Consider the following 27,952-nt stretch of genomic DNA (forward strand, 5'->3'; position numbering starts at 1 on the left):
CTGATCCCAAAATGAGTTTAAGAGTGTAGTCTAGCAATCATCTGCTACCGTAACCGTATGATATTGGTAGGTGTAGATGTGAGTGAGGGGATTGATGTCCAGATGTGAGAATGTGACTAGCTAGGCAACAAATTCTGCTAGACGAACTGAACAAGGATATGTCATTTTGGTTCTATCTAGGATATGAGAGTGGTGATATTCAGATTACTCTAGTACAGTACTCCTATTTGTTTTCTTAAGATATCTCTTTGCTGAACGACTGGATTTATTCTGGGTGTTCCCCAGTCATGTGGTGTCAGTTTGTCACTTGGTTCGAATTATATCAAAGGGTTTTACCCTCCTCGTGTCTGACAGTGCAGAAGAAAGTTCTCAAGCATGGAGTAGAGTCAATTTTGTATGGTAAATTTGGTGAATGAACAGTCAACAGTGTAGTGATTTAAGGAGGAAATCATTATCTGCCATCTTCTGAACATCATTACCTTACAGTTATCCAGCTGGATTTTCTTCTTCTTAAAAGCTTCAAATTCAAAGTATAGTTTTACAAGCTTTTGCAACTTTTTCTTAAAAGCTCCAGCTATACATTTTATCACTTGTTCTTTTCTCTCGGAATATGGAACCTATTTGTGTAATCTGACCTATCTCTCCTTGATTTTGATGTTGTAGCTAGAACTGCCATGAATGCTCAGTATATACAAATTTAGATGTTTATATGGTCGCGGGGTTCTCATAGTATACCATTTGAGGGGTTCATCGTGCTGCAGTAGCTCTAGGCAGAGCATGGCATGTTAATACCATAGAGGTACCCAAATATGTAGGTGTAGTTTGTGTTTTTATTTGTTCACACTGTCGCTGTATTGCTCAATTAGACAATTAGTGTTTATGAAGAAGAAGAATAAACCTGCTGCTGCTGCTATGCCTGTATTCACTGCTGCTGCTGCTGTACTTGTGATGATGCTACTTGTGATCTTCTGAAATGACCCATTGGCGACTTCATTACGCGGGGATAATGATTTTGCAGGTACCCCGAGGGGCCCTTGAGTTTGCCGGAATGTCGATTAACTTCCGTTCTGGCAAATTCGGGTACTCCATATGTCCTATTTTCAGCAAAGGTCATGCTGAAATTTTCCGTGAATTTTAGCATGACTTTGCTAAAAATAGGACATATGGGGTACTTGCGACTAATGCATGGGCCGGGGTATCTTAGTACTTAATTAAGTAGGATCAACTGCCTCTTGTGTTATACATATAGAAGTGTGATATCAACTCATAGTTATTACTCTATCTGTCACCATATATGTGTATCCAACCTTGTGAACTTGTTTCATTTTGTAGTCTGTGTTAACTCAAGTATGTGTGACATATATACATATGTGTGTGCCTGTGATATAATACTCTGTTTGGGATAGTTTAACCTGCAAGTTGCCTTCTCTGTTTCTCTGGCTGTGAGGGGGTAGCATTATCGGAAGCACGAGCGCTCTTTTCCTAGGCATTCGAGTAGGCGGTGCTACTGATGCAATCTGCCATTTAGAGTACCCATATATATCAGTCAACCTAGGGTGCCTCGGCATCGATAAACCCTAAATGATGAAAACTTAACTTAGCATTTAGGGCGCCTCAGCGTCGACAAACCCTAAATGATAAAACCTTGGCTTTTAGGGTGCCTCGGTGTCGATAAAAACCTAAATGATGAAAGCTTAGGCTTTTAGGGTGCCTCGGCGTCGACAAACCCTAAATGATAAAAGCTTAGCTTTTATGATGCCTCGGTGTCGACAAACCCTAAATGATGAGACCATGATCTTGTTCCTTGACAATAACCAACTTTTTGACCAAACTTTTTTCCTATTTAGAGCGAAACATGGCCCACAACGATGGGGCCGGCGGTTCGGGCAAGGCATTCTGCGAGCTGTCCCAGGAGATGGAGGAAGAACCTCACCGCTATGAGGATGCCGCGGAAGACATCGATCCCGACTACACAACCCCTAGTGGCGTCGGGGTTGACACCACTGATGGTGCCGCCGAGGATGCCACCACTGATGATGGCGGCGCACGCACAGATGGCAGCCAACCGAAGAGGCAACGGAAGGACCGGCGCCCGAACGTGCTCGGCACCGTCAAGGAGGAATTTAATGAAGTGTCCTCCGAGGGGCATCCAACGTCGCCCAAAGATATAGTCAAGGGGTACGCGGGACAGCTCGGGTGCATTCTCTGGAGCACCGTCTCGATCAACACCGAGAACCTAAGGCATCGTGACCGAGGGAATTTGCGCAACCTCCTCTTCACGAAGCTGCACGAACGATACAAGTTCCCCGGTGACTTCGCAAACACACGCCTCTCAGGTAATAAAGTGAACAGTGCCGCCCTCATGAAGATGAGCAAGGCCCTGGCTACTTGGAGAGGCGCGGTGAAGAGCATGATTGAAAAAGGTGATAGTTATGAGAAGATCGAGGAGAAAAATCCTTCGATCAGCGAAGATGACTACCGGGAGTTCAAGATCAAGTGCGAGAGCAACGCATCTGGGGAATCAAGTCAGTGGGGGAAAGATATGTGGGACATGAACTTAGGGGTCCACAAACTCGGTCCTGGCGGTTACAGAGTGGCAGAACCTATATGGGATAAGGAGGACGCGGAGCGTGCTGAGCAAGGCCTACCGCCCCGCTTCGAGAAATACCGTGACAAGCAGACCAGGAACTATGACAGGGCCCGGTACAAGATTGACCCGGTAACCAAGGAGCTTACGACGGATCCAAAGACCAATGCGCTTGAGCGTGTTCTGGTAAGGAATACACCCCCGCGTAATGAGCTCCATATGGTTGCATTCTAGTTAATGAAGCCAAATTTCTAAATGGTTCACGTTCCTTCCGCAGGACACTGAAAGCAGTAGCGCGGGGTCGTCTCACAGCTCCCCTTTCGACACCCCTTTAAATAGGGCGTTGAACATAATGAAAAACAAGGATAAGCTCAGTAAGCCGTCGTCAGCTAGTCGTGTGGCCGGCAAAGGCTTGTCCACGAAATGGTCGGAATACTATATCGCTGCGCGAAAGGAGAGAAAGACCAGCTCGGAAAGCCAGCAGCGCGAGGTTCAACAACTCAAGGCACAAGTGGCGCGGATTCTGGAGATGGTTGAAGAGCAAGTGCGAGACCAACTGGGAGCGACGATCACCGCCATTATACCTACCTTGGTTTCTGGGCTGCAGGCGTGGCTGGCGGGCGGCCAACAGGGGCCGCCCCTGATTCCCAGCTTCACAGGCAGCAACTCGCGCAACGCGCCGGCGGCGCCATTGGTGTCTCCGGCAGAGGCGGCATTGGTGTCTCCCGCGGCGGCGCCGGCATTGCAGCTTAATGCACCAAGGTGTGGGAAGAATACGCCGGCCGGCACCTCGGCAGCAAGCGGCCCCTCCGTCAATTGCACGCCCGCCGTTGGCGGTAACTAATTAAGCCTCTCGGGCGATGACTTCATCTCCTTGCCTTTGACTGGGAATCCCTGATGCCCTACATGTTTTCGTAGGGCGTCGCCGACATTCTGTGCACTCTCCTGCACTTTGTGAACGACGAGTTGGTCGATGTCGCCAAGGGCAGAATCGTTCAACCGGGCAGCCGCGTGTTCCACGGTAATCCGATGCCACCCACCGTTTATAGGGTTCAACTGGTTCTGGTGCTGCCGGGCTTTGACGACATGTTACCTCCGTATCGACACCATGGGGCTGACGAATATGATGTGATGACCCTCAGCGCCTGCATAAGCTGGCCCATGCTTTGGCCGAAGAGCCAGATTCGTTTGGGGGCGGGGGACACCACCCCACAGACAACACCGCCAGTCGTGCCGGCGCCAAGCCATGGCAAGACCCCCGCAACGCTACCGGACATGCCGGACATGCATATGGCACAGGATCCGGACATGCATATGGCACAGGATCCGGACGACGACGGTACATTTACCAACGTCGATAAGTACTTCAACGAACATGGGTACGGTGACGAATTCTTGGGGCCTCCTTCTCAAGAACCCAACCCTGCAAAAGACGATCTAGCTGGTACCGCGGAGAAACCCAATTGCAACAGGCGTCGTCTAGCGTTCAGTTCTCAGGAGACGCCTCCAGCTGCCGCCTTCACCGAGCCTCAGATAGCCGAGGTGCGAAATATTATCAGCCCCAACACACTCAAGAAGGCGGTGTCTGAGCAGAACTCGATCCCATTACAGCAGAAGAAGAAGGGACGGAAAAGAAAGAGTAACAAGGGTGCGAGCCAGCCGGCACCGAGTACGATCCGTGCTCAGGACGGTCCACCTTCACCTAAGGATATCTCGAGGAGGGTGCATGTGGCGGGTAGGCTGATGCTACCGACTAATCTGCTCAATGCTGCAAGCGGTGCTATGCGGAGTCTGCATGACAGTGTTCTTTCTTTGGAGAAGCGGCGTCTCTCCGAGAATGATGTGGCATACCCGGTTTTTGTGGCCAAGGTGCCAGAGGGCAAGGGCTTTGTGGATAGTGCCATCGGGGGTACGATCGTCCTGCGGTTTGATGACATCTTCGCTATGTTTAACCTTCATCCGCTGCACTACACCTTCGTTCGGCTATTTTCGCTGAGTATGGAGATGCGGATCATTAGAGACAAGACCCCGGAGATCGTGATAGTCGACCCCTTCTACATGCATGCCAAGATCTTGGGCAGCACTGGGGACCAGCAAGTCGCGAGTTCATACCTCGAAGGTGTCATTCTGGCAAACCCAGATAAGGATAACTTCCTCGTGCCTTACTTTCCCGAGTAAGTCATCCCCTCACCGCCCCGTAACATATGATTTCTTTGATTTCGATCGTTCTTTTTTTTCTAACATTCCGTGTTTTGTGCAGTGACACACATTGCACACTCATCCTCTTAAGCCCGAAATATTCCATGGCCACGTATTTCAACTCGGACCGTCAGTCGAAGAAAGACTACACAAATATCAAGAAAGTTCTTGATGATGTTCCCCCCGGCTACGCCAGATCTGGAGGCACCTTCAGCAGGCCAGTTCGTAGGTACGGCAAGCACGTGTTCACCCACAATACGACGTTCCCCTGCGTCAAGCAGCCGCCTGGCGGTCAGAAGGATGCCTACTACGCCCTCCATCACATGCGGGTGATCCTATGGGACCATAATCACCTTCTGCTACCAAATAATCTCAAAGATTGGGCTGCACGCTTGTCGGCAATCCAGGACGCGGACATTAGACAAGAATTCTTTCGCATTTAGTCGGAGTTTGCGGAAATCATCCATCAAGATTTCCTTCGTACCTCGGGGCAGTTCTACATCAGATATCAACCGTCCAACAGTGAGATAGAAACAACGCTACAAATGCAGGTTGACAACGCCCGCGATTTCATGACCATCATGACAGACCGCGGCTTCATCCACGCTCTGGTCCCTGAGTCCAGTCGAAAGTAGTGATGCTATGTAGTTCTGAAATATCGATTAGCTCATGTTGTAATTAAACTTTAATGAACTTGTATGTCTCTTTGGTTTGGACAGTCGCTCAACTTATATGTAATCGATGCTATTTATTAGTAGGACCATGAATCGTGCTATTAATGTCTTGCTTTTCTCTTCCAATCCTTTTGTTGCATACTTATATATTGCTTATGTATTGTCTGTGAATTGCTACTAACGTTTTGTTTGGCTAGTGCATAGAGATGCCGTCGTATGTCGTGTACAAGCGTAAGGTTCCCGGAGTCTACGACGACTGGGAGGAGTGTCGGAGACAGGTTCACCATTTCAGCGGTAACAGTTACAAAGGGTACACCACTAGGGCGGAGGCGGAAGCTAGATACGCGCGCTATCTAGCGGGAGAGAGGAGGGAGCGGAGGAGGAAGCGGATGAAGACCAGTTCCATCGCGATGATGCTCATCGTGGTGACCGTAGCTCTCTTCTATGTGATGGTAGTTTAGATGATCGATATCGACTTGTAATGTGAAGACAAACTCGCTACTCGCGGTCTCGAGACTTGTAATGTTCTAACTTTGTTCGGTATTTTGAATTCGGAGACGGGCTAATATGATGAATTGTATTCAGAGACTAATCTTCTATTGTATTCGATGAATCTGCTGTTTATATGTTTTGCTGTCTATATTCTGTGCAGTAATATATTTTGTAACCTCTGCAAATATCAGAAAAGAAAAAAATTCCTAATATTCATACTAGTGGCGCACCATACAGCACATTAGTGGCGCACTGCTATAAAAAATACTAGTGGCGCATTATCTGTTAGTGCGTCATTAGTAACCCAGAGCAGAAAGTAAATATGGCCCCCTGGGAGGCATACTAATGACGCACCAGGGGACATACTAATGGTGCACTGCCTGGTGCGCCACTACTGTCTAGTATACTAATGGCGCACCAGGGGTGCGCCATTAGTATTAGTTCCTAATGGCATGATGATAGTGGCGCACCTGTAGTGCGCCATTAATGGCCAAAACAGGTGCGCCACTAACAGGCCTTTTCCTAGTAGTGTATCACGTAACACCTCTCGGCCAAATACCTTCCGATTGCTATTTCTAATTCTGCTCCTGTTCATTTTAGCAATATCAATCGGTGCACTCTTACTTGCTGTGCCCAAGAGTAGATACTTCTTCACTTCAGTAATGGTGCTTTCTACGTACCTCCTATATTCTTTTCTTAAGTTCCATCTTGGGATTGCAAATCGCAATAAGGACAAAGTCAAATTCAGTGCCATTATCCTTCAAGAAGCAACATATTGAATTAGAACTTGCTCGTTTGCAGGAGGAGGCGGTGGTATGACTCCGTCCGTTGAACGATCATTTCGTGCCACCTGTTCGGCGTCCACATCCACTACCATTTTCTGATCCCAGTATCTATAGCAAAATCGCTATTTGCCTGTCGTACTGGCATGGCCCCACTGATTTGTCTTCGATCGGAGCATCAAGCAGCGAAGTAGTAGTTCGTTCAGCACCCGATTAGGTATCTGGAAATAGTTCCTTAGCTCTTTTCTAGTTCGTTAATTACCTCAGCGGTTGAAATGGAATTGGATCCCGGCTTGTTAGTTAATAGAATCTAAATGAGATTGAATGGAAATGTTGGTAAACCGAGGGGTGCATCATACTTTTCAATAGATGTTGGGGTTCCTAAACCATAAGGATACTCTTTTCATAGAACAAGGCCTGCCAATCGATCTCCTAGGCTATAATCCAAGGGATAGCTTAACATGCATCTCCTAGATGGAAGTGTGCGACAATAACTTTGAGCTCCTGTAGTCTTTGATCCTTGATCCGAAGAGGTAGGCAGCTATGATAAAGAAGCCAAGGGATGAAGTGATTGTGGTTGGCGTGCCACATGGAAACTAGATAGGTGGAAGCTATTTTAGACGACCTTGCGGGTCTTCCTAACATTGAAATGAAGCTATTCGAGCAGACGGTGAATAAAGCTATGAATGGGGGTAGCTTTACGAGGCATAATGCCGGTGTGCACTTTTCTTTTATACCGGTTTCTATACTAAGTCAGGAGCGATAGCGTTGCCAAGCACATCTTTATTGAATCTATTAGACATAGGTGATTGTAATGCACAAAAAAATAGATACCATGGTGGAACGGAACAAAAATGGCCATGCAGAAGAAACATGTAATAATGATATCTGATATTTTTTATATTCCAGATGTAAAAGGGTATGCATAGAATGCTCCCTATTATGAGGCAAATGCAACCATTGGGCAACTATACATAAATAAGGTAATTACAGTGGTTAGCAATTTAGACAAATACTATAGTGCCATTTGGAAAGCGCATACATATGACATGACATGTTTGCCAACATAAATATACAATTTAATTTTGAACACATGCTTAGAGAAAATTAAAGAAAAAGAAGCATTTTTTCCTGATGTACATAGAGGGCATATGAGATAAGAAATGGATGATGGAATTGGGTGTGTACGTACCTGGCAACTTGTGATACCAACCATGTCGCTGTACGGCCACAGCGGAGGGTCGCCAGTGGAGCAGCGGCTAGGGTTTTGGCGCTCCCTCTAGAGCCGGGGTTTGGAGAAGGTGCGTGGGGTTTGGATCCAAAAGCCAGCTGGCGGAGATGCCCAATGTTGTCATCCAGTGTAACTTGGCCCTTTCTCACACTACTAGTAGAACAGTTCTAAGCCTGTAGTGCCCATTATTGCTAGGAATCCAATAAGGTTGAATCGGAGTGAAAAATGGGGATCCTTTTTACCACGGGAAACACATCGAGGACCGATTTGGGGGAAGAAGAAGTTGCCTTTGCCTACATCGTTGAGGAGGAAGAAGAAGGCGCCCGTGTCACCGTCCGTCGCCGAGGAGGGGACGGGCTCGACGGTGGAGGTGTGGGCTGGGGGGTCAAGCCCTCGGAAGTTGTGGGTTAGAGCATCTAAAAACGGACCCCATATCCGCCCCAAACGAGCTGGCTGCCCAGTCATAGTCGAGAAGTAAAAATGCCACGCAACCGGGCCCCTCATATTTCGGACTTACTAGTATTCCCAATATCGAGCTCATATCTAGGGCGGATATGGGATGCCCAGACACGTTGGAGCACCGCGGCTACGGGACTGACCGGTAGGGCCCACGCCAGTTCGCCCATATCTGTCCCCTCCCTTCTTGCATGACCAACCCTCTTCTCTTCTCTGTTTATCCTCGTCCGCACAGCCGCCATCGGAGTTCCTCGCCATTATTGCTCCTCCACCATCCTCAACCCAGGGCTTCGCCCCTAGACGCCCCAACCCACACCACCACCGACCAGGCCACTGCCAATGGACGCCGCCCCAGTATGTTCAACTCCTCCATATATACACCTCACGCTTTTATGTGTTTGATGAAATTTCTGAGCCAGTATTTCATTCTTTCGATTATTACTTCTACGTCACCAATGGATTCGTCGTGGAATGATGGTCGTGGGAACTCAAACCTTGATGAATTCATATTCAATGAGTTCATCGTCTCACGGATTCGGATGATGAGGATGCTGAAATGATGAGCATCCAAGAGGAGTTGGAGAAGGCAGAGGAGCACGTCCTCAACTTCAAGGATTCCATCAAGAGTTGGAGAGTTATTCCACGTGACCACCAGGCGGCTACATGACGCAGGGGAACGTCGTATTGTGGGTGAACACGTGCTTGCCGTACCTACGAACTGGCCTGCTGAAGGTGCCTCCAGATCTGGCGTAGCCGGGGAGAACATCATCAAGAACTTTCTTGATATTCGTGTAGTCTTTCTTCGACTGACGGTCCGAGTCGAAATACGTGGCCATGGAATATATCGGGCTTAAGAGGATGAGTGGTGTGTCACTGCACAAAACACGGAATGTTAGAAAAAAAGAACGATCGAAATCTAAGAAATCATATGTTACGGGGCGGTGAGGGGATGACTTACTCGGGAAAGTAAGGCACGAGGAAGTTATCCTTATCTGGGTTTGCCAGAATGACACCTTCGAGGTATGAACTCGCGACTTGCCGGTCCCCAGCGCTGCCCAAGATCTTGGCACACATGTAGAAGGGGTCGACTATCACGATGTCCGGGGTCTTGTCTCTAATGATCCGCATCTCCATACTCAGCGAAAATAGCCGAACGAAGGTGTAGTGCAGCGGATGAAGGTTAAACCTAGCGAAGATCACTACAAAAAATACACTTCCGTGATGATACGTGTTTGTCACAGTAGGTCGCGTTTTTTGTCATGCATGTACATCCATGACAAATTTATGACAGAATCAAGATAGTCATATCTGTGCTGTCGTAGAAGTGTTCCATGACATTACCAAAATTATCATCACGGAAGTGTCCACTTCCATGACGGTAAATCGCGCGTCACAGAAGTTCTTTCGTCAAGGGTGACCGACACGTGGCATCCACCATAACGGAACGTCGTTAAGCTGTCGGGTCGGGTTTTGGATCCGATAACCTGTTAATAGCCCCGACCAATGGGGATTTTCCACGTGTAAAATCATCATTGGCTGGAGGAGACACGTGTCAGGTCCACGTTGGCACAGGTGCCACTTATCCAATGGGCGAGACGCGCCTATGATATGTTGACACGTGGACCGGCCCATCAAGTTTAAATGGGCCGGCCCAACTGAAGGCCCATAAGATTTTGCGGACCATAATGGGCCGGCCCAGCTAAAGGCCCACGAGATTTTGCGGACCATAATGGGCTGGCCCAGCTAAAGGCCCACAAGATTTTGCGGGCCATAATGGGCCGGCCCAGGTAAAGGCCCATAAGATTTTTGTGTGCCATAATGGGCCGGCCCAGGTAAAGGCCCACAAGATTCTTGCGGATCATAATGGGCCGGCCCAGCTAAAGGCCCACGAGATTTCACCGACATTAATGGGTCGGCCCAGCTGTAGGCCCATAAGATTTTGAGGACCCTAGTAGGCCGGCCCATTAACTGGCTGCCATGTTTTGGGCCAAATGCCGGCCCATATTTGATCCGGTCCATTAATGGTCTGCCACGCTCCGGGCCTAATAGTGGCCCATATGAGATCCGGCCCGTTAAAAGCCTACCACGTTCTGGGCCAAATTACGCCCCAGGTCAGGTCCGGCCCTTTAAGAGGCTTTGGGCTCAATTATGGCCCATATCAAATTCAGCCCGTCAACTGGACACTATGCTTTTGGGCCCACTTGCTAAAGGCCCACTTAGTAATTTGGCCTGATATTAGTTTTGGCCTGTTAAGGGCCCGTTTAACATTTCGGCCCTATATTAATTTTGGCCTGTTAAAAGCCCGTCATATAGTTGGGCCTAACTACGGCCCGGTTTGCATCCGGCCTGCTCGCAGCCGATATCTGATTGGGCCAAACAAGGACCGAGACAATTTTGGCCTGTTAAAAGCCCGTGATTTGATTCGCACAATCATGGGCCGGGGTTCATTTCGGGCTGCTGCCGGCCCATGAGCTGTTCGACACGTTTCAGGCCCAACCTACATCATGATTGCATGACGGCCCGATTATGTACCGTAATTTTACGGTTTGGCCGGTTTACTGCGAAGACAGGATATATATACAGTAAAATAACTGCAGCATCGTGAATAAGAAAAAACCTAGACTATACAATAAAGAAATTACGGCATATTACATCCACTGGGCATCAAAGTTCGCCATTATGATAATAAAGCACAAGCAGACAGCAGATTACATACACTGGGCATCAAAGATCGCCACAAGTGCAAATAAACACGCTGACAAAATAATATACAAAACCGACAGCACTTCAATAGAGTTGAAGAAAGGTTAGCCCTGCCGGGGAGCTGCAGCGCAAGCAGCTGAGCAAGATGGTGAGACTGCGCTTGTTCAACACTTATATCTTTCTCACTCTGAAAGATAAACAAGCAGACAGATGACAGGTTTGGCACATAAAAGTATCAGTGCTGACAATTCATCACATTTCTTACTGACGAATAAAGTGACACAGTTTAAAATTGCATTAACACAATATGGTATTGTTCAGGTCAAGACATGGCAGGAAATGACATTGTGAAGGAGTTGGCAGCTTCACGACACCACTGGATTACAGATCAAGAACTCATAAGTATCAATGGTTAGTGTGCTGTCAATTTATACCATTTCAGATTGGCAAATAAAGAGACGGTTTAAATAATAGTAGAATGATATGATATTGTTCATAGTTAAGACATTGCAGAATATGACATTGTGCTGTAGTGGGTAGGTTCACCACACCACTGGATTACGGATGAAGAACAGAAGCATACATGAAGTGCAAAAGAAGATCACTTGCTCTGTATAGTTTAATTTACATGGTATGAAGAAGGAACTTGGTTGTACAACTGAAAACTTAAATTGAGAAAGGACAAACTTTTGTTTATGAACTACATAATAAACTTTAAACAAGCAATTTGATGCAAACACCAAAAATAAACAGCTGTTGCAGTCATGCCTAACCAAATATATACAACAAAGTTTGAAGGCTTGAGATGGACAAACTTACATTATTGGTGAAGATAGGCTCTATAAAGGCCTTGTCCATGCTTATGGGGGGCAATTCAAGAAGTTTACCACAGAATCTTCTTCAAAAGCATTGCCTTTATTCTACATTTTCTTAAGAGTAAATATAGATGTGATAATATACGAAAAAATGGAGAATATTTAAGATAAGATGAAGAGTGATGCTACATAACCAAGTAGCTATAAATGTAAGTGCAGCGATACAGGCAAAAGGTACAGCCATGAGCAATGCACAACTAAACTTCTTCAGTACCAACCTTATGGTAAGAGTAAATATAGATCTGATGTGTAGAAAATGGAGCGCAAAGGAAAATAAGCTGCAGAGTGATGGTACATGAACAACTACCTGTCATTATAAGTACACTGATAAAGGACAGCATGTACTTACAAGAACAATGCAGAGCTAAAAAAACATTGGCATTGGATATATTCTACACTAATATAACCATTCATACAGATCAGATAATTTGGAGCGACCAATTGATAAGCAAGCTATCATGCATACTGCTGTCACATAATGAACCAGGTATGTATGCAAGTACAGTGATACAGGACAACAAGTACTAACAAGAGCAAAGCAGCGGGCAGCATATTTGCGATATCCTGTCGTTCTTGTCAAACCGGAATTCTTCTTCGAGCATATTTCCTGCAAAAAAGATCCGTAAGGCACATGCGGAAAAGTAGAAGTTCAAATTGTCATGTGATTTCATAGACAGTACCTCATCCTGGGAACGAGACCAGTGCATAACAAGGTTTTTCCATTCAATGTCTTCTAAATTTAGCACAGGAGACTTCACCGAAAATTCGTTTATAGACTTGCCATCAAAGTGTGATTTCCTCAGGTAACACCGATACTGCTGCAATGCTTCCTTGAAAAGCACAAGCAAGCTTTGCTCGTCATGACTATCCAGATTGACCCTCGCCTAGTTACAACAATGTAATGTAAATCATTGATGTGTTCAATCAGCAGAAAACAGGAAAATAATAACCATGAATAATAGCACTTACACGTAAGTTGGACAGGAAGATGTGAAAATGGTGTTTGTCTTCACAATAATCTTCCCATGATGGGAATATATGCATGTAGTCCCTAACAACATTGAAAGCATTGTCTTTTAAACTGGGAATAAATGGAACGGGGTTCCAATCTGCAGGAATTGGCCGTCTCTGCAGTTGGGATAGGTCTTCGGCCAGTGGACTTGCTGTACTTTTTGCTGGAGTGGGATTTTTCTGTGGTACAGCTGGTGCTATGGCAAATGAAATCGGTATACCTTTTGCTGGAGTGCAGGTCCTGTGTGGTGGGGCTAGTGGTGTGGCCAGTGAAGTATGGGTACAGTCTGCTGGAGTCGGTCCTACGTTTTGTGTCACTGGTTGTACAGCCAATATAAGTGGGGTGTTGTCTGATTTCTCCGGCACCACTACGTTTTTCAAGGACTTTGCTGGTGCTCCTTCAGGTTCGGCAATCAGCCTCTTCCTTTTTGATGTCTGATGCACAAGAACAGCATTTGAGTGGAAAAACATGGTATGATGACAGATGGAATATGTATTGATAATGGATGGGCATGGCATCTCGACATATATGATGAGTAAACTAAGCAGATGGCGGTGCAACAAAGTAGAAGAAATGCAAGACAACATATGCAAGATACCCACAATCAATAAAACATTGCCAAATTAGAACAGGCACCTTGATGGGTGAACAGGACAGGCCATCTGCCTTTGACTCCTCGAGGTTAGAATAGTCATTAGGATCATATTCTGAACAAGAATCAACAGGTGGGGAGCGTATGAGTTTCATTGCATCCAGAATGGCACTCAATGCCTTGGTGCCATTGTAAGTCATTGCAGTGTTTAGCTTCAAGAGTGGACTGCTGCTAGTGCGACACAAAGCAGCTACACAGATCATAGTGTAGATATAACGGGAAAACCTTAAGCATCAGAGTAGAATCAGCAAAGTGGAACTTGCTGGAATATATGTGCTAGTATTGCCGGTATGGCTAGAAAGGCTTCGGATACCAGCTCTCTTCAAGTGAAGGTGCGGTACTGTTAATATCAGTGTAACTCTCAAAGGCGACACAGCTCCCCGCATTTCCTTGCTATTCTTATAGGATTCAAGTGGGCAGGCCACTACAAATCCTATTCCTATGTTTACAAGATCCTACGAATCAAAGAGGCTCAACGTGTCCATCAGAACCGACTTTATAGACCTCTACACTGCAAATGTCCCTGCTCATCTTCAGTACAAGGAACATACTGTACTACTATCATACTCCCTCCTTTCCAAAATATAAGTCTTGGTAGAGATTTCCACTATGGATCACATACAGATGTATCCAGATACATTTTAGAGTGTAGATTCACTCATTTTGCTCCATATGTAGTCCATGGTGGAATCTATACAAAGACTTGTATTTAGGAACGGAGAGAGTACATATTAAAGAAGAACGGAAGAGGAATATGGTAAAGAAGAGCAAGCAGATTTTGGATAATAAAATGTTGGTTGCGCAGTGCCCACACATGATGAACCAGAGCGCATTAAGAATGCAACTCCCAGCTGTCTCTCAGCCATTTTAGGCGGTTGGATGAAGATCCTACATCTCCTAACCCTTCTTCTTCCTCGTCTCTGATTCTTCCCATACAGAACACCGCACGGGCCGCCGGCCAGACCACCGGCCCCCACCGCCTGTGTTCCTCCGCCACCCCCACCCCCGCCCCAACCCCCACCCGCGTCGAGTTTTCTTTGTTCGGCGAGGCCCCACAACCACCCGAGCCCCTTCGATCGCACCGGCGAACTCCGTCGAGCTCTGAAAAATCGACTGACCCAATTTTGAAATTTAGTCTACTGTGATTTAACTAGTGTGGAATATAAAAGGGGAAAACCATAAGCATTGGGAGTATAGTGTTGAGCGTGCCATGGCGGATCTGAAGGTGCAAACCGGACAAAGGCAACTTCGCAACCAAGACAAGAAATCAAAGTAAAGCAGTGGCGATCTATTTTCTTGCTGCGATAAATAAGTTGAGCAGATACGAAAGAGTACCGCCTCTCGTGCGGCGCCGTGTACGCATCTGCTAAGAATTTGACGGTGCTGCGGTAGCGATGGCTGTCGGTGGCGTGGAAGCAGATCTAGGAGGGTAGACGGTGGCGGCGGGGCGCGGTGGACGAGACGGTCGTAGGAGCGGCGCCGGCAAGGTGGACGACGGCGGGGATGAAGCGAGAGGGCAGGATGCAAGGATCCCGGTCCGAAGCCGTGGATGAGAGAGGTCGATCTCTTGTAATGGACGGCGGCGTCGGGGTATCAGCTCCGGCATGGTGGAGGAGGACGGCGGTGGATGGGGTGGCGGACGGAGGAGGGTGGGGTGGAGAGGGTGTTTTGGTGCCCACGGAGTACGAATGGGGAAAAGGGATGTAGAGAGGAAGGGGGGAACCATGTATTCAGGGCGCGCTTGTCTCAAATGCGAGGAAATTTACAAACTTAGCCCCCGTTTCAAATTTCTACTACATCACAGCAACATTAGTCGGTTGGGGATAGGACGGTAATCTCGCATACGCCGAATATTTGCCAACGAGAGTTTGTTTTTGGCGCCCACCGTGTATGAATATGAATTGGGGAGGGAGTCGATTTCGGTCGAGGACGCACTGTGTTTTGGCGCCCACCGTGTATGAATCCGGGTGAGAGGCGGTTACGTCACGTTTGGGTGAAATTACAAACCTACCCCTATCGAAACCTATAGAAATCCAGCAGATAGGCTTTGCGTGGCAGGGATAGGCAGTAGTGATTTCCATCTCGCAGATTTTGGATTCGGGCGGTTACTGCGACTTTCCCCGCTTCGTTCAAATTTTGCAGAGTGCACGTTTACCGTGCCAGCTCAATTCGAATCCCGTTTGTATTCTTTTTTTTGGACGGGATCCATTTTCAAATGGAATTACATTCTATATACATCATTTTTTATATATACTTTCAAAAGCACAACAAAGAATTCTGCTCCTTTATATGTATAATATGATTTACAAATACAACGATCTTGAAATCTTAAGGTTGAATTCGAAAAATTTTAACCAAATTATGTTCTACTAAAATGTATGGATCAGTAATATCTACATATTAAATAACATAGATGTGCGTGAATTCATATGAGTATGCATGTTTGATAGATCAATTACATGTATCATCATCTCGAATTCAAATATTTGAATCCCTTTTTTGTTCACTCCTTTCACGCCCATCTCTCTCGCATGCATGCTCCTTCAGGTAGCTATCACTCTCTTTTCTCCAGCTCACCCGCATGCTCACTTCATGTTTCTCCTATCCTCGCAAACATGGTCTCTCGATGTCTCACTTGAGAAGTGTCACACTCTCCCTATCATTATACATTACACGGTTTTCATTATCTCTCACGTCTCTACTGTTCTCTGGTATCACTCGGTACCTAAGCTTTCTTTTTCACCGCACACACACAGTCTCCACTCGTCTTTCACTTTGTCTTTCTCTCTATGGGATTCTCTCACACACCCGATATGTCTCTACATATGACTCATACCACTAAAATTACTCTCTCTCTCCTGTAGACACAACATTTGTTGCGGTCTCCTTTTCGTCTTCATCCCAGACTGACATTATTCATTTGTTTACCGATCAGACAACCCCGACTACCGTCTCCTCTCTCTCTCTCTCAGAGACACACATACACAACTCCTGCTTCCACTCCCCTTCCCGACTACCGTCTCTCTCACACACACACAAACCTCTCGCTTTCGCACCCCGACTCGTATTTCTCTCACAAACATTTATCGACTAGCTAGCCTCTAGATAGGTTTATACACCCGCACACTCGTGCTTCCACCGTCGCATACATGTCTCTCTCCCGCTCCTTGTATCTATGTAGATTTTTCTTCCCTTCTTGAGACACGCCCTCTCGATCATGCACACACACACACTATCGCCTCATTTTAAGCTGATACCTATCACACACACACTCCTTGTGTCTTTGTCACACATGCACTCCGTCCTCCTCCACTCTCCCTCTCTCTCACACACACATGGGCTTTTTGCAACAACTAGAAAGATGCCCATGTGTTGCACGAAACATCAAGATGCATTTGTATGAGTAGTTTATCTTGTGGGGGAAAAGGATGAACGAGGGAAGGCCTTATTTGCAAATGTGGAGAGAGGTGTGGGTATCTTTTTGCAAAATTCCCATAGTTTCCTTCCTATCCGTCAGATATAGATCGGACGGCCTATATTTCAGGATGGCAGGCACACGATCATCACCGACAATGCTTTTTATAAGAGTAGGGATAAAAAATAGAGTTGGTGATGATGGTGGGCCTGCCATCCTGCAATGTAGGTCGTCCGATCTATATCTGACGGATAGGAAGGAAAATATGGCAATTTACCCGCACTCTTCACCACATTTGCAGATAAGGCCTTCCCTCATTCATCCTTTTCTCCCACAAGATCTTGATGTTCCGTGCAACGCACGGGCATCTTGCTAGTAAGAGTAGAAATTAGACATATACCACTTCTCGAATCTTGAAACCAACAGCATTCCTCCCTTATCTCATCAAAACTGCCAAAGGAATATATTTTGAGTGAAACATAACATATTTTTAGTGATATACGTATTTCAAAACTAGACTTTTTTCTATCAAATCGGTGAATATGTATTAATCTACTTTGATCGTGTGGCAACACATTGGCACATTGCTAGTAGTTATTATAATTTTTTGGACACCAGACAAACGATGGAGTACATATACGAAGAGAAGAGGCACACGCACGCAGTCGGCCTCTCGCTGTCTCGCACACATGAGTGTTACATAAAGGCGACGTTAACAAATAAACCCTAAAACCCTAGGTGCACGATTGCTGCATTCGCGGGTACCGGGTACGTGGTGGAGCACCTTTGTAGGAATAGTCAGCTCGCGTGATAATTTGATCCGTAGGAGTTGATGGTCGGGACCACAGGTGAACGACTTGGAGCGCGGTGGCTCGCCAGTTGCCACAGATCGAGTAGCCACATTTAAAATATCATTTTTTAGCGGGGTTAAGAGTTCTGATTTTCAATGGCGCGTTATAAGTAGTAAATAATTTTTAGAACGATTGGTATGGAGCGAAAATGGTATTCATAGTACTACGTACCTCCTTGGCGTATGGTTGTATGGTTTTTTTTGCGATGGAGGTTGTATGGGTTTATGTTGCGAGATGTTGAACCTGGTAGTTCTAGGGCAAATACTATGGTTTAGATTTAGATGCTGGTTTTCAGTAATGAAAATCGGAAGGGGAAACCCTTCTTTGATTAAAAAAAACTACTACCTCCATCTGGTTTACTAGTCCCCATCGTACTTTGGGTCAAAGTTTGTCCATGAATTTTACTTGTAAAATGTGAATGGAAAACGAGATTTTGTTATACCCAAACAAAAAAGGACTGGAGGGAGTGATTACTCTTACACGGACGCGACCTCTCATAGCGTAGGCATTGAACCGGCGCGCCGGCCAAGAGGGCCGCACTCGCTGCAGGTCCGGCTGAGCACGCCTCCTCGCCGCGTGCAACCAGCTTAAGACTGCCCCGCCTGCCTTCATTGAATCCGCGCGTGTGCCGGCAACACGTCCTTCCGCGAGCCTATCCGACGCAGGACATCCCTGTCATTCTTAAAGCCTACAGTAACGAATTTCACTCTTTTGTCCTTGAGGAAGTTCTTAAAATCCTAGCACTCAACGTCGGCATGGAATACGTGGTAGGCCAAGCAAACGTTATGTACGCAAACCTGGATCACAGCGGGCTTCTTCCTCTCTTCGTCCTTTAGATCCTTCTCTCGTCCCAGGACTGTGGTGTACTCAACATCTAGCCCAGCGACCCACTCATCCGTTGAACTGTTGAACATGCGTAGGAAGCGAGCAAGCCATGCTTTCACCGTCTCAGATCCACATGTGTAGATGACGATGAACTGATCGCCGGTGATGGCTCTAACCTGGTACACAGCGACGACCATGGAGATTTGGGAGCCATGGATTTTGGAGGAGGGTTAGGAGAAGTTGAACTGTTGTACCCCGCAAAAAATGGGAGCGAACTAATGTGAAAGGACGGGACGACTGGGAGCGAACCGTTGTAAGTTAGAAGACGGGGACGAGTAGGGCGTGCGAACGGTGTGGGGTTGCTGGCTTGCCCGGTGGATAAACGGCTGCAAGCCCCCAAAGAGTTCTCGAGAACTATGCGGGACCCACTAGATGTCATGTCTACTAGACCCATATCGTAGGCCTGACGGTATAGCTTCTGCCTGTTCGCATGCCATGCCGGCGCGTGGATGTAACTTCACTTAATTCCGTCAAACGTCGCGCCTCCCACGACCTTCGCCTCCCTCGCGCGGTCGCGCCCTTTGAGACTTCGGCCGGCTATAAATGAGCAATTTTTTTGCCTTTTTTTTAGACAAGCAATTTTTTTTGCCTACTCCGCATGCATGATACTCCCTCTGGTCCTTTTTACTCCCGTCAACCGTTTGCAAAGTGTTTGACCAAATTTATACTTTTTTTGAACATCACCTTATATTAATTAACCAGCCACACCAGTACACTCATTCGATACAATATTCACCACACAGGGCGGTACGTTACTTACAAGAATACCATCTAATCTATTGTCAAAGCTATACTTAGCGATTAAGTGTGCCACCTTATTGGCCGAACGGCTAATCTTTGACAATTGAAGATTGTTGATCAACTTCGAGATGCTCAACGCTTTCATCTTCAGGTCATGTATAGCAGACCTGTCATAGTCCCCCGATGCAAGAGACGCTACCACAAAAGCGCAATCAGTCTCTAAAATTATAGGATTATGAAGAGAAATACCTATGTAGAGACCGGCAATGCAAGCCCTAAGCTCCGCTTCCTCCACGCTTTGACAAGCATCAATGAAATCCCACGACCAAATTTATACTAAAAATATCAATATCTACAACACTGATTATAATGAGTATAAGAACTACGTTTTATAATGAGTGTAAAAATATTGATTTGACATTGTGAATGTTGACACATTTTTCTATAAGTCTGGTGAAAGTAGAGGTACATTGACTTCAGACAAAACTTAAATGCACAATGCAGACTAGTTCCTCCGTCCAGGTGCGTGCCATGTCCTATCTTGTCATCACAACAAGGTTAGCTATTAGGCTGGCCATAGTGGGGGTAACATAAGTAGTATCATGCACTTGGGACTCGCAAACATGCTAATGTGGTAGGCAATTAAAGAAGAGAGAGATGGTTATAGTAACATAGGTAGATACCGTAACATAATACTCCCTCCGTTCCCAAATATAAGTCTTTCTAGAGATTTCAACAGGTGACTACATACGGAGCAAAATGAGTGAATCTACACACTAAAATATGTCTACATGCATCCGTATATTGTATTCCATTTGAAATGTCTACAAAGACTTATATTTAGGAACGGAGGGAGTAAATGTGATGCTACTATGTGTCATGCATGGCAATAAATGAGACCACCTATAATACTAATCTATGATACTATGCACTATAGAGGTAGTAACATAGACTAGTAACATATGCATGTTACTAGTCTAAGTTACTCCCCACTATGACCAGCCTTAGAGTACCACTACCTCCCTTCTAGTTTAAAGGGCTCGATTCAAAAATTTCACCTACTCTTAGCAAGATAGTAGAGGTGGTGGAATAGTTTTTGAAGTCTGCAAAAGTACTCAACTAGTGTTGTCGTTCTTCACAAAAAAATGTGTTTACCAATGCATGCATGAACACTAGTTACTCTAACCCCCCTCTCTTCTTTAATTCTTTGCCACATCAGCATGTTTGCTATTCCCGTGTGCATGATACCAGCTAACATACCACCATTATGGTCAGCCTTAATCATCTCATGCAATAATTTTGTGCACCTTGAAATATGAACATGTGTGGGGCGTGTATGCTTTTAATGACTTGAGACTATACCTAGCCCGGCATGCAAGATGACTTATTATGCACCGTTCCCCATACCTGCAGGAAGCCCGTTCGTCTCCAAATCATTTCCTCTCCATGTGTGGAAACAATATGCCTGCCAAACTCTCCTTCTCCCTCCGGCGGTCCCACCACTCCACCCCGTGTGAAAAAATCTGCATGCATGACTCTCCTCCCCCCACGCTAGTCCAATCCGTTGTGACCAGCAATATTTCCACCCCTTCGCTCCCCCGTAATTTACTCCAACAAATATGCCCACGTAGCTGTTACTTAACTGCAGGTGCATTGGGTCACTGACATATGGGCCCAACAGGGGTCTGGCCCACATGTCAGTGACGCAACTGGACCTGCAGTTAAGTCAGTGCAGCTCAGTCCATATCTTACGTAGGTGTGCCATTGCTCGCTATAAATACTGCGCCTCCCACGACATCACTATCTCCTCCCCCTCACGTTCACGTTCATCGCTATCTCCTCCCCCTCCCTCTCATGTCGACCACCATGGCATCGCCCCTCCCAAGCCCTAGGAGCCCCTCGCTGCACCGCGCGGACGGTTACGCGTCGCCGTTCCGTTCCTCGCCGCCACTAGTCGAGGAGGACGCGTCGGTGTTCCGCTCCTCGCCGCTATGCGACGCGTCGCCGTTCCGTTCCTCGCCGCCACTAGTCGAGGAGGACGCGTCGCCGTTCCGTTCCTCGCCGCCACTAGTCGAGGAGGACGCGTCGGCATTCCGCTCCTTGCCGCAACGCGTTGAGGTGGACGCGTTGGTGTTCCCAATCTCGCCAGCACGCGCGCCGGAGGACGCGTCGGCTCCCCGCTACGAGGAGAACGCCGCGCCGCCCGCCGAGCCCCCCCCAGCCTTGAGGAGCTTTGGAAAGAAATGGATGTCGCCTTGTGGGAGGCTTTGCCTCCAGCAGAGCGCGCCAAAATAGAGGCGGAGAAGAAGGCCGAGGAAGAGAAGCGCACCGCAGAACAAGCTGCCTGGGAGGCCTATATCGCGTCCGAGAGAGTCAGGCAATTGGCTCTTTGGCAGAAGGCTCGTGCGAGGGCCGTGAGGGTGGCGGAGGACGCCCGTGCCGACGCCCTGAGTGCAGTCAGGCCCAAGCGCCTCATCTACGCTTGGCGGTACGTGCACCGGGTGCACGCTTCCAACGAGGAGGGGTACCTGTTGGCGCCGGATCATCCCACCGGTGAGATCGCGCTCGCCCGCCGGCAAGCCGCCAATCAGCACCTCGCGAGTTGTGAGGCTGAGGAAGAGGCGTTGTGTCGGCGCGCTGGGAAACGGCCGCGCACCAGGGCACTCGTGGCGCGCCGCAAGCGCTCCTGCGAGCGCCGTGGCTTTTAGGAGGAGTATAATTTTTGTTTCGTAAGGCGATCTCATTAGTTTTGGGACGCAAATGATAAATCCCGAACGTTCAGGAATTTTTAGCGTCCTTAATTAAGTATGTAAAAGGGAAAGTTTGGAAACCTTGTGTATTCGTACGCATTTTGCAAGTACGTGCATATAGCACAAACTTTACTATATACTATCGCACTACACGTCTCTCTCGATATATGCTTGCAGACTGTGCTACTCCCTCCGTCCAGGTCAATAAGTCATCTTTGGTTGTGCACCGTGACCAAGAAGGAGGGAGTACTACTATTACTTATGTATGTGCAAATGCACGTTTTAACATTACGATGCGGTTTTTGTAAAAGTAGAAAAACAGCGCTAGTCAAGCTTGTGAAATGATTCAATGCAAAACAAATGCAAAAATGCTCGTTTGATTGTTTACTTTTAGCTTCCTTCTCTGTGGTTATTTCTCTGTCGTACTTTGTACGGAGTATCTCACTGGTTGGAAAGGCATGCAAATTCCCAAACCGCTTCCTACACCCTGTATCGAATTTTTTGCCTAACAAGTTGTGCCGTGCAATTGGAATTCCAACTTGAGTACTACTACTAGTAGGAGTACCAGGGGCCAGTTCTTTTAGGCTTCTAGATTAGTAATCCCATAACTACTACCTCCGTCCTGGTTTATTGGTCCCCATTGTAATCTGTGTCAAGTTTTGATCATAAATTTAACTAATGAAATGTTAGTGCATGTCATATGCACTAATATTTTATCAGTTAAATCTTTGGTCAAAATTTAGCACAAATTACAATGGTGAGGAATAAACCAGGATGGAGGTACTACTAGTAGTAGTTTAGAAGCCCAAATAAATGAGTGAGGCGCCTTAATGTTACTCTCCACTGTGACTAGTCTTATGGGAAAAGCTGGGGAAGCCGCCAAAAGAACTGGCCCTAGGAGTAGTAGCTAGGGATACTAGGAGTAGTAGCTAGGGATCGAGTGTGCGAGATGAACCGGAGAAAGTAAATGCAGAGAGATGAAATGCAAAAAAGACGGAGGGATGTGATGGTTGCTTGTCCGTTTATTTTACCAGGCCACTTATTACTAGGAGTGGTTGGGTTTTGTGATATGACGGCTTTACTGCCGCGGCACGAGCGGGGCGAGACTCCTGTGCAGCGCCGCCCTCTACACTAGTACTACATCGGTCGTGGTTTATCCCCCATTGAATTTGACTGAAGATTTAACTGACAAAATGTTAGTGCATGTGAACAAAAACAATATCGTTGGATTCGTATTTGAACATAGTTTTCAATGATATAATTTTAGGTGACATGCATCATCATTTATCGTACTATATATAATGTTCAATTTTTGGTCGTACTAATCTATAGTAAGGTGCCCGTGCGTTGCACGGAAGAGTGAAATGCATTGATCGGGGAGTTGTTTATTTTGACAAAGGATGTGGGGGTCATCTCATGTGTAACGGGTATCGATAGGTTTGTTCGGATATTATTTCATCTCTAGAGCTCACAAACATCCGGGTGAAATAGATAAAAAAAGTATCTTTTGCAAACAAAAGCGTTCAACTGTTCAACCTGCATCCAAAACTTGTGAAGAAATAACTCTTATTGTGCTTTGCAAGAAATGATCTTCAAGAATTAGTTTTTGAGTATCCATTGTTATACATGTTGGCTACAGATGACATGGCACTTTCTTATAGTCAACAGTTGGCTATACTATTTAAGTATTAACCGCGGTCTCGCCTATCTGACAGGTCACTGCGGTAAGTGGATAAATCTGCACGTCCATCGCAAGATCATACATCGTCCATGGTTCTCTGATGCCATTGAACACAAGGGTTTCATTTACGCTGTCGACTCCTTCTATGGCTGGACGTATTGCTGGCCTACTCCAGTCATCGCTACAAACGGCTGTTACAGCAGTATTGTCGGACTGAATTATCCGATTAACCAGGAGATAACCGACAGCAAGGATCATGATGGCAGTGCGGTTTCGTTCATCAAGCAAAACTGTGTGTACACAGCGTACCATGCGTCTTTGCATGCACCATACCCTGATATGTGCCGCCACACTCTGCAGCCCAAAGTAGGAGAGAGGGTCGGAAGTATCAGACTTCGACCTGCTGGCTGGAATTTCCCCCGTCAGGCACCCATCTGGTTCAAGCCGTCAGCCAATCTCCACAGCTTAATAAATAGTAATGTCTGACTGAGCCAGTTAGTTAGATGCGTACACTTGGTGTAGTAGGATCTTTATTTAGTTTGATGCATACACTTGTTCTTATTTGGTAGCCCTTTTGTAATGATGGCTGATGTTTCGTTTGGAAGAGAGAGCCGCGTCTTCACTCTTCTGGCCTGCTTACTGCTTCTGTTGCACCCCAGCCCTGGTTGCTGTTGCTGCTGTTCTCAATGTACAATCAGTAGTATATTTTGTCTGTTGGTTGAATAAATGTGTTGTTAGAACGACAAACACAATGTTTTGGAAGTCGTTGCACGGTTCGATCCTTTAGTGCACCGTACCGTACGTAGCGCATACTATTTTTCGTACGGAACACATTTTTCACTTGTTGATAACATGCAGCCCACTGATGAAGGCCCAAGCCCATAATTAACTGGAAGGGAGGCTCTCACATGAATCCGGCCCAGGTACATGCTCATGGTCCCCTAAACATAAATAAGTAAATAAATAAAGCTAAATGCTCATGCACCAGTTCTTTGGGAAAATAGGTAGCCCAGTATTTCTTTTTGAAGAATACCCAAGCTAGGCCTATTTGTTTTCTCCGAATTACTGGGCTGCAAATCTTTCAAGACGAGGAGGGATGCATCCCGCCTGGCTTAAGAGTATGGTCAATGTCTGTTAAAAGTAATATCAAAAGGGGTTGAAAATTCCAAAAAAATTATAGCAAATGGGATATCAGTTTCTTTTTTTGTTTTTGTTCTTCACTGATATCTTATACGTATTTCATTGGATTTAACATGACATAGTACTAATTTATTTTTAAATTTGTTTTAGTATGCCTATTAATTTTTGGATTAAGAATATTTCGTTCTCCAGCAAAAATTTGCGAATTTTCAAAAATTCCCACATATTTAGTTAAGTTTTTGACCCTGGTACTGACCAGAAAATGGCCAGCAATTCTAAAAATGGAAAACGGGCTGCAATAAATTCCATATGAATTAGAAAATGAGTAAACATTATAAAAATAATAGCAAATGGGTTGTACACGCCACAGATTTCGAGGCTGACTTGTTTACGCAAGGCTTTGTCAGTGAACACATGATTCTAGCAGCAGTGACTGTTGGATGTCCATCCAACGGCCGACGTGCTTCTTCAATCTCTGATCTTCCTGCTCCAGCCGCCTAAACTAGCGCCGGCGGGACTGCCTGCTCTCTCCTCTTGTGGCCCGCTGTGATGCCGCGCAGGCTTCCCCGGCCCTCCCTACTCCCTCCGCTGGCCTGGCCGCACGCAATCAACTGCCTCCTTATTACGCGAAAAAAATGATTCCTCCCACTGACATCTGGGGCGCACCGGTTGGGAGGCTGACCTGTGGGCCTACTAAGTTGATGCGTACGCAGGGCTTGTCAACTTAGTCAACAAACGATTCTAGCAGTAGTAACCGTTGGATTTGTATCGAACGGTTCTGCTGCTTCTTCAATCGCTGCTCTTCTTGCACCAGCCGCCCAAACCAGCACCGGGGAGACCGCCTGTTCCTGCCTCCAGTGGCCGGCTGTGCTGCCGTTGAGGCCTCATCACCCCCTACTACTCCCACCGCTAGCCTGGCCCTGCGGCGACGGCAGCCTCACACCGCAGCCGAACCAGTGAACCCTCGTACTCCTCTCCGCGTGGGCATCCACTGCCGCGTCTTCCCCGGCTCCGCGTCGTCCCCTTCCTAGGCCTCGCCGTCGTCCACCACCTTGGTGCTCTCGGCGCGGTGTGGTCAACGTGGTCAACGACATTCCATCGGAAGAGTACTGTACGTGGAGAGGCTGACAGCTGGGTCCACGGCCACAGCCCAGTTTTTTTCTGATTTGCCAAGTAAGTCGCTTTGTCAGGCCTATTGGGCTGCAAATCTTTCAAGACGAGGAGAGCTTTCATTCGGCTGGCCGAGAAAATGGCCCATCAGTAATGAGAAATGGGCTGTACATTTTTAAAACACATCAAACCGGCATTTAGTTTCAAATATCTTTTTTTTCATTTCGAGATTTTAAATTACATTAATTTTTATGCGTGGAGAATTTGTTGGATTTTATATTGATATACATTTATTTTTAAAATCAGTTTGAATGTGAGTCGAAATTTCGGGATTAAAAACAGTTCGGACCGCACCGAAATATGCAAAGTTTCGTATAATTTTTTAACCGTGGCCACAATATGGGCTGTAATGCTAACAAAAAGAATATGGGCTCCAAAAAAACCTTAATAATTAGCAAATGGGCTGCAAAATAATTAGAAATGATGGCAGATGGGTTGTATGCTGTTTTCCACAGATTTGAGGCTTTCCTAAAAAAAAGGTTGACGCACAAGCACTGACTGTTGGATGTCCATCCAACGGCCGTCGTGCTTCTTCAATCTCTGCTCTTCCTGCTCCAGCCGCTCAAACAAGCACCGGCGGGACTGCCTGCTCCCTCCTCCCCGCGGCCGGCTCTGCTGCCGCGCAGGCCTCACCGCCCCACCGTACTCCCATCGCTGGCCTAGCCAGCCCTCTACTCACCCACACCTGCTGTTATTCTCCGGCGATGGCAGACGAACCAGTAAACCCTCGTACAGTCGTACTCCCCTCCGTGTGGGAAACAACTGCCGAGTCTTCCCTGCCTCCGTGTCGTTCCCTTCCTAGGCCTCGCTGGCGTCCACCGCCCTGGTGCTCTCGGCGCGGCTTGGTCAACGTGGTCAATGACCGACATGCATCTGAAGTGGACTGTACGTGGAGAGGCCGACAGCTGGGTCCACGGCCGCACGCAAGGAAATGCCTCCTTATTACGCGCAAAATAATGATTCCTCCACCTGACATCAGGGACCCACCGAAAGGGCCTCTGTATTTCGCGAAAAAAAAACGTTACCGCCACTGACAGCTCGGACCCACCAGCTATATCTTCACACGCAAGGAAGTACCTCCTTATTACGCACAAAAAAATGAATACTCCCCCTGTTAGCTGGGACCCAGTATAGTGGCAGGCTGACTTGTGGGCCTACTAAGTTGACGGGGACGGAGGGCTTTGTCAACTTAGTCAATATGCACGATTCTAGCTCCAGTGACCGTACGATGTCCATCCAACGGCCGTAGTGCTTCTTCAACCTCTGGTCTTCTTGCTCCAGCCGCCCAAACCAGCGCCAGTCGTGCCTCGTGCTCCTGCCTCCCGTGGCCGGCTGCGATGCGGCGGAGGCCTCACCGCCCCCTACTACTCGCACCGCTGGCCAGGCCATCCCTCTACTCACCCACACCCCCTGTTATTCTACGGCGACGGCAGCCTCACACCGCAGCGAACCAGTGAACCCTCATACTCCTCTACGCGTGGGCATCCACTGCCGCGTCTTCCCCGGCTCCGCGTTGTCCCCTTCCTAGGCCTCGCCATCGTCCACAGCCCTGGTGCTCTCGGCGCGGCGTGGTCAACGTGGTCAAGGAACGGCTTCCATCGGACGTGGACTGTACGTGGAGAGGCTGACAGCTGGGTCCATGGCCGCAGCAAGGAA

At 47.0% G+C, this 27,952-nt stretch overlaps 1 pseudogene; it reads left to right on the forward strand.

Moving 5' to 3' along the window:
- The window catches only part of LOC141020674 (putative disease resistance protein At3g14460), a 105,279-nt pseudogene that overhangs the window by 670 nt on the left and 76,657 nt on the right, over positions 1–27,952 (forward strand).

The sequence above is a fragment of the Aegilops tauschii genome, chromosome 3 (assembly GCF_002575655.3).
Source record: "Aegilops tauschii subsp. strangulata cultivar AL8/78 chromosome 3, Aet v6.0, whole genome shotgun sequence".
Classification (NCBI taxonomy): Eukaryota; Viridiplantae; Streptophyta; class Magnoliopsida; order Poales; family Poaceae; genus Aegilops; species Aegilops tauschii.